Consider the following 8,264-nt stretch of genomic DNA (forward strand, 5'->3'; position numbering starts at 1 on the left):
CAATAGTTCAAGATCTAGCTCTCTAACCACTGTGGTGTTACAGTACTTTTTGTTCATGTAGAGTCACGTACACATTTCTGGGTTCTCCCCAAACCATTCCAATAATGTACATTATGAAGTATACCTATTATCGTGTTTTACAACAATACATATAAATACATTAATAATAAAAATGTGAAGCTTGTGGCCAAAATGTACGCGAGGGTGTCCAGTACGTGTGTACCTCTTAGCAGCCATTTAAGTAACTCTTAAAACACTGTTTCACACTCTCCTCCTGTTCATGTAGCAACCCACTTCTTCCTTAACTATTAATCTATCTTTTAATGGTTTAATAAGTGTGATCCAGTACCATCATGTATGTGCAGCATCAAACGCACGTCCACATATCCAATCGCTCAGTGTGCACGGGGGATCGCCAGGCTGTCACTTGACATGTTTTACCCATTCATCCGAAGCTTCTTCCTCGAGTCTGTTCGCCATGTCAATCATGCTTTTCATGTCACATCTCTCGACCCCAACTGTATGTCACCAGCAATCGTTGTCCGTAGGCAGATAAGGAAGGAAGGAGGCAGCAGCTACAATTTGTATTATTGTTTTTGTTTACACAGTAATTATTGTATGACTATTTTGTGTTACAGAAACGCAAAATAATATTTTTGGTGAGCTTTTTACAACTGTGCCCCGCCCATATTGCTCGGCAAAATGTTTCATTTCTGGGCGGTCATTTCCGCAATGTCATTTGTATACGGTAAAAGCGAAATAAATAATAAATACATACATAAATAAATAGAGGAGCTTCCGGGCATGACCAGCATTGTCATCTCTAGTAGTGGCTTGGGTGAAAATGACTTTTTTTGTCTTTTTTTTTTTTTAAAACAAAAAAATAGTTGTACATTGCAGGTTTATCATTGCAGTTCTTTCTGACTAATGCCTACATCAACAAATGTTAACTATTGCATTTTATCCACACGTATCGAATCGCATCGTATCGCTCCCATACATAACCGAAGTGTATCGAACTGTTCTGCACTTATAGATATCATTTTTTTAATCGAATCGCAACCTGTGTATTTAGATACAGTATGTATTGAATCGGCCTCATGCCAGAGACTTCTCCTTTATTTAAACCAATATATAATATTTTTGATTAAAATCTGAGCATGCCATCTTTTTCTGTGTAAATTCTATGTCAAAGGTCATTCATTAACATATTGTGAAGTGGGTCAAACTCCAGACTTTAAATTAAATAATTGAGGTTTTTTTTCTTTTCTTTCTTTTCTTTCTTTCTTTCTCTCTCGCAAGTTCTTTGAAAGACATGCATATTCTCATTTTGTGCTTCATATCAATAAACTACACTGTGGTCTTTGCGTCTTAGATCAGTTAGATTTCTTGAAGTGACGTAAATAATTGAATATTTCCAGGGCATGAATTACCAAAACTGATATTAAAATATATATGTGTGTCTGATAGCAGTGCTTTGCAAGTTGTGTGCACTTCTGTTTTCCTGTCATAAGAAAGATCCAGACTATGATATGATTTGATCCACCTATGTCGAACCGAGAGGAAAGTATTTTTCATAAGACACCTCAATACGTTAGAGAAATGGGTGATCCAATATTCTGCCTTTACAAGTAAGATGTCTTGACATTATGGATGGTTTAATTGGCAGTTTTGTCACACTAAGTGTCAGGAGAGTGAGCGGTACAAGTGAAATGAAGTCCCCAGTGTCAAAAGGAGCTTCTAGAATCGCCTGTGTGAGGTCAGACAACTGTTAGGGTTTCTTTCCTGTCATTTCACATAGTTGCTTCCCACTCAAAGTCATTCTGGGAACAGACCAGTTTCAATGAAGTTGTCATACATTACTCTTGGGAAATTGCAGTTGAATTTTGTTGGATTACTAGAAATAAACCAGCTGCAGTGTGTCAGGTTCTTGTTTTTCAATGACCACAATTAAACTACTGCAAAAACTGTGTGCTTAACTTTTATAAAATTAAAATACATCTTTTTTTGGAAACGGGAGGATGCTGTTCATTTTAGCCATGAAATAATGGGGGTCTGGTGATGAAACACGTCTACCTCACGGCTCTGAGGTTCTTGGTTCAAGTCTTGACTTTGGCCTTTCTGAGTAAAGGTTGCAGGTTTGGTGTTTTTCGTATTTTGTTTTTTTATTTTAATAAAAAAAAATATTATTTTCAATTGTCGTTCTCCAGTCTGTGCTTTATATTGATTTATTTTTTAATCCAACCATGTCCATGATTTCCTAGTCAAAATTGGTAAATTTGTGTGCTTCCTGTTCAAATACATGGTTTGAGTGAGCAGCCTCACCTCAGCTCAGATTGCGCAATCCCTCACTAACTGGGTTGAAGAGGCTGGTATTTGACAATTGCCCGTTTCTTTTTTTCTTCAAATATCCAATGTTTTCAGACGCTTTTAAAATGCACTCGAATTTTACATAGGCAAATGTATATTGTATTTTTATGTAACATATCTAGTTTTGCTGATCTCATAAAACAGCTGATAAAAAGCACAAGGTGGGGTGTGTACGAGAGCACACATTTTCACCTTGGTGCCGTTCTTCTTCTAGGCAGATGTAACAGAGTAAAATATAGTGTACAATAGCTGGTTAAATCATGGGAGTAGTTGCACAACAGTGATGCGACTGGCACGGAGTAGAACGTGCAGGGTGCCGCATGTACCACACAGAGCTGTGAGGAATGCACTGTGGTGAGGCACAAGGTTAAATAAATAAATTCCCCAAAACTTCCATGCTTAGTCAATTGAAGACTGTGAACTGTCTGTAGCTGTGAATGTGTGAACAGTTGCTTGTTCATATATACCCTGCGATTAGCTGGCGACCAGGGTGTACCCGGCTGGTCACCCAAAGTCAGCTGGGAAAGGCGCCAGCTCACTCACCATCCTAATGAGGACAAGAGAAAATGGATGGGTGGTTTGAACTCTTGCCATCATAAAAACTCTACAAAAAATTCAACATTTTAATATTTTTTTAAGTTTACAAATATGTTTGATAATACCTAAAAACCATAATACGAAATCAGTTTTATCTTGTAATGATGGTGACGTTATTCATTCTTAAGTGGAAAAAGAAGTTAACTGGTGATGTGTGTTGGGGGTCATTGTCTTGTTGGAGCACTTAATGTCATGAGTTAATCTTCCCAATTGGTTTTGCTGATTTAATGTTATTGATGTCCCACCAAGACGGCGCACGGTGGTCGACTGGTTAGCACATCTGCCTCACATTTCTGGGGACCGGGGTTCAAATCCCGGCCCCGCCTATATGGAGTTTGCATGTTCTCCCCGTGTCTAGGTGGGTTTTCTCCGGGCACTCTGGTTTCCTCCCACATCCCAAAAACATGTGTGGTAGGTTGATTGAAGACTCTAAATTGCCCGTGGGTGTGAATGTGAGTGCGAATGGTTGTTTGTTTCTATGTGCCCTGCGATTGGCTGGTGACCGGTTCAGGGTGTACCCCGCCTCCTGACCAAAGATAGCTGAGATAGGCTCCAGCAGCCCGCGACCCTAGTGGGGTTAAGCAGTAAAGAAAATGGATGGATGGATGTCCCACCAGTCAAAATAGCCATTACTTTTCTTTAATCCCATGTTAATTAAACCCAATTTTATTTTCTGTCATCACCATATATTATGATTTGCCTTTTTAATGTAGTACTATTACATTCACATACTAGCAAGTAAATGAAACAATTACACTATTTTATGTAAATAATACACTTCACTAGCATACTTTCTGTGGTTTCATGTCATTCTGTGATGCAATATCAATATTGCATTTCAGCAGCATCCAATCGACCCAGTGACTTAATATTCTTTTTGCACAACCTCAAGTGTGAAAATATTTCTGCTCTATTTCAAAGCCAGCTACTGCTCAATCTCCTGGGAGTGTTTGTCACACCACACATTTATACAGCAGCTGGTGCAGTAAATGTGCTATAATTGCACAGTCTCACATGGTTTTGGGTGTGTTCATAGTATCACACCCAAGTGTATTCATCAGCAGTCCATGTGACAACACCTTCATTTACTTATTCATGTTGAAGCCCATCTAAATGTTGTTCATGCATATTGTTACCAAGCCTCACCTTTGCAAATGTGTATTCCTCAGATAATGTTGGTTGATATGAGGAAATGACGTGTTATGTTATGATCTGAATGGCATCTCTGCAGTAATAACTATTAATGAGAGGTGTTACCAGTGCAGAGATGTAGGTGCTATCCTGTTAACAAGGAGCTTGCTGAGTCAAGGTGTATGCCACACTGCTCAGAGATGTGGGATTTCAAGCAAAGCCCTCTCATGTGAAATCTAAACCACTTTATTTCTTATTGTTATTGAAGATGACAATGAAAGAACCTGTAACTCGGCTGAGAAACCACATGCAAATGTAAAGTAAGTTGTTTTAGTTCTATAGACTCTTGGTTCATTAATATGCATGGGCATTCATGCTGACACGCTAAATTTACAAAAGTATTGGGTCAGACCTGCACATAATTGAATTCAGGAGTTCCATGCGGGCCCTGGTACGAAAACGCAGGCAGTCTCGTCAAGAAAATGTGGTTCGATGGTGTTGTTCAGTGATCAACTGTAAATGGAAATATTTAGCCACCACAGCAATTCAACCACATAGTGGGGAGATCAGTGCAGGGTCACAGAGTGCTATAACAGTCTGCGGAGTCAAAATGACTGCAGCTCCCAAAACTCTTCTGGCATTAATATTGGCATAAAAACAGTGCTTGGAACATCATGGAAACTCTGTCCAAAGCCAAGTGCTGGATGGATTAGTTTCAAACAATCTGCCCCTAGTCTCTGGTGGAATAGAAATATGTAGTGTGGAATGATAAATCATTCTTTTCTGTCTGGCAGCCTGATGGGCAAGTCTGTCTTTGGAGACTGTTACCTGACTACTTTCTGCCAACTGTAGGGTTTGGTGGAGGAGGGAGGGACTTGATTGTTTCGGACAGTACCGAGGTTGGGAGTTGGAATCTTGACTCCAGTCCACCTGTGTAGAGTTAGCATATTCTCCCCATGCTTGTGTGGGTTTTCTCTCGGTAAGCTTCCTCACACATTCTAAAAACAGGCATGCTAGATTAATTGAAGACTAACTGTCTATAGGTGTTAATTGTTGTTTGTCTATATGTTCCCTGCAATTGCCTGGTGACCAATCCACATTGTACCCTGCCCACCACCTAAAGTCAGGGTTCAGCTCACCCATGAACCTAGTAAGGACAATACAGGAAGTCCTCGATTTACGAACGGGTTCCGTTCCTACGCTGGCGACGTAACACGGATTTCACCGGCCATCCATCCATCCATTTTCTGAGCCGCTTCTCCTCACTAGGGTCGCGGGCGTGCTGGAGCCTATCCCAGCTGTCATCGGGCAGGAGGCGGGGTACACCCTGAACTGCTTGCCAGCCAATCGCAGGGCACATACAAACAAACAACCATTCGCACTCACATTCACACCTACGGGCAATTTAGAGTTTCCAATTAATGCATGTTTTTGGGTTGTGGGAGGAAACCGGAGTGCCCGGAGAAAACCCACGCAGGCACGGGGAGAACATGCAAACTCCACACAGGCGGTACCAGGGATTGAACCCGGGTCCTCAGAACTGTGAGGCTGACGCTCTAACCAGTCATCCACCGTGCCGCCGGATTTCACCTTTAAAGTCGAAATTTACGGCGAAGTACTTCCGTTACGGGACAAAATGGCGGACAAGGTACGGGCGTCGTAATGTCGAAACGTCGTAGGTCGAGTGCGTCGTAACTCGAGGACTTCCTGTACAGTAAAATGGATGGATGGATGGACAGATGGATGGATAGATGGAGGCGCTTTAGTTCCACCCATCCATGTTTTCTCAAATAGGTAGGGAAGCTGGAAAATAACCCAGCTGACTAGGTCACCAGTCCATCACATTATTGCATTGCGTGATTTGCGTTGATGATGGGTCACATTTTCTTTATCAATGTCTTCGATTTGTAGAGCTCACGATTAAACAGTATACAGTGGTGCCTCAAGATATGGGTAACCCGACTTGTGAGTTCTTCGAGATGCGAGCAACTGTTTGGCCGATTTTTTGCTTTAACTTGCAAGCAAAAATTGAAGAAACGACCGTTGTATAGTGGCAGTGAACTCAACTCACTTCAATGTATATTGGTACTCCCATTTGAAGTATATTGTCTAGCTAAACAGAAAACAAAGAGAAATACACATTGTATATAGATAGATAATATAAAAATATTTTCTTTATCCTATGAGATACGTTATTCAGCCTGTGACTAACAGTGACAGAAATTGAGCACATACTTCTTGCGAGTTAGAAACCCTACATTCCGTTGATTTTAAACATTTTACTGAATAACACAAAATCCATCCATCCATTTTCTTTAACGCTTATCCTGACTAGGGTCGGGGGCTGCTGGAGGCGGGGTACACCCAGAACCGGTCGCCAGCCAATCGCAGGGCACATAGAAACAAACAACCATTCGCACTCACATTCACATCTACGGGCAATTTAGAGTCTTCAATCAACCTACCGGGCATGTTTTTGGGATCTGGGAGGAAACCGGAGTGCCCAGAGAAAACCAACGCAGGCACATAGGCAGGGCTGGGATTTGAACCCCAGTCCGCAGAACTGTGAGGCAGATGTGCTAACCAGTCGCCCACCGTGCCGGCCCCAAAATACATAACACTTTAAATAACAACTCTGAGTTGTTCTGTAAATTTTAACATCTAGGAAATCAGCATTTTTCAGCTTGTAGGCATAGCTAGTTTACTGACTGCACACTAGTGGTAGAAATGTGCCAAGTGGATAGCCACTGATGGAACGAAAAGCAACTCATGCTGGATACCCAAGTGTATCACTTGGCGCCGTTTTATTTTCTGCACTTATCTTCAAGTGTGTTGAATTTACGTATTTAGAAACAAATCTATGAATTCAACTTCACAGGGTCTGTAGTATGACAGTGAGCAGCAAGAAAATCTCTTTACTAAGACAAGGTAATATTATTATTAAGGTCATGTGGGTGTGTTTTTTTCCTTTTAGAATTCAACCTACGTTTGGTTGAGGCTGATGAGCCAGCGAGAGTGGTTTCTCTCGCCACTGGTCTCACTGATTCAACATGTTCAATCAGCCAAACAATCCTCTGACAAGGGCAGATCGGTGCCAACGATGCAGGATACTCTGTGAAGACTGAGACCACGACATACACCGACAAAGCCCAGTGAACCAGGTGGATTAAACCTTGAGCAGAAGCACACATATGGTGGGTGGCCATCTGTTTCACTTCCTCCAACTTCACCTGAGCCTTCATCTCTTTTTAAAAGAATTTTCAACGTTTCTTGGAGCTACAAGCTAACACAGCAAGTTCTTTGCTCATGAACCCAACTGTGCTGAGCTACAGTGGATACAGAGATTTGCAAATGTCGATGAAATAAGATTATTTTAAGATTTGTGTAGTCCTGTCAGTCACTTTATTTTCAGCATTTTAGCTCTTTCACTGTTGAGGCAGCGTACAGCTAAAGTATACTTTCGTGATGCAGAATGTCTACGATAACACGCTACAGAGGAAGCCTGGGATTGTAGAGCAACACATAGACTACATTAAAGCTAATGTGTCAAACTGATATATTTTGTCCATATTTAAAAGACTCTTTAAAAGCCAACCTCGACATTAAAAGCATCATGTACAGGCCTTACAAAGGTAATACTGCTCCAGTCCTTACAAGAGCAATATCTAGACTGTGTGATTGATACCCAATTAGAAAATACAGGAATAAATAATAACTATCCATCACTGCTGAAAGAAATCCTGGCAACTCATGTGCTTATAGACAACATGCAGGATGCTTCTCTGGGGGGATGTTTTACAGACATAATGAGTAAGAAACATTGGGATAAACAAATTGACTTTTTTTTTTTTTTTTTTTTTTTTTTTGCAGTCAGACCTAATTACAGAGCAGGGATAAATAACTATAGGAGAGGATGGAGGCCCGCAAGGGTAATGCATTGTAATGGGTCATGGGGAGTTAATTCTTAATTTTTCTGCCTGATATGTTGCCATGGCATGTTTTTTTCTGTGTTGAGTTTGTATAAAGATGTTTCAAGGTTTTGTTTTTTGTTTTTTTTAGCTTTAAGTCATTTTAGCTTTAATCAGAACATTTGATTTGTCACTTAAAGACCCTGTAAAATAAATTCTGAGGTTTGTTTTGAGATGCATTATATATGTTTGGAGATA

General features: G+C 40.7%; 1 long non-coding RNA gene across 1 annotated transcript in view; it reads left to right on the plus strand.

Moving 5' to 3' along the window:
• LOC133471578 (uncharacterized) overlaps positions 1-8,264 on the plus strand; it is a 39,976-nt gene that overhangs the window by 23,139 nt on the left and 8,573 nt on the right. The window contains exon 4 of the long non-coding RNA XR_009786259.1: positions 7,073-7,292. This is a non-coding gene — a long non-coding RNA (uncharacterized LOC133471578). The remainder of the gene's footprint in view (positions 1-7,072; positions 7,293-8,264) is intronic.

This window comes from Phyllopteryx taeniolatus, chromosome 2 (assembly GCF_024500385.1).
Source record: "Phyllopteryx taeniolatus isolate TA_2022b chromosome 2, UOR_Ptae_1.2, whole genome shotgun sequence".
Classification (NCBI taxonomy): Eukaryota; Metazoa; Chordata; class Actinopteri; order Syngnathiformes; family Syngnathidae; genus Phyllopteryx; species Phyllopteryx taeniolatus.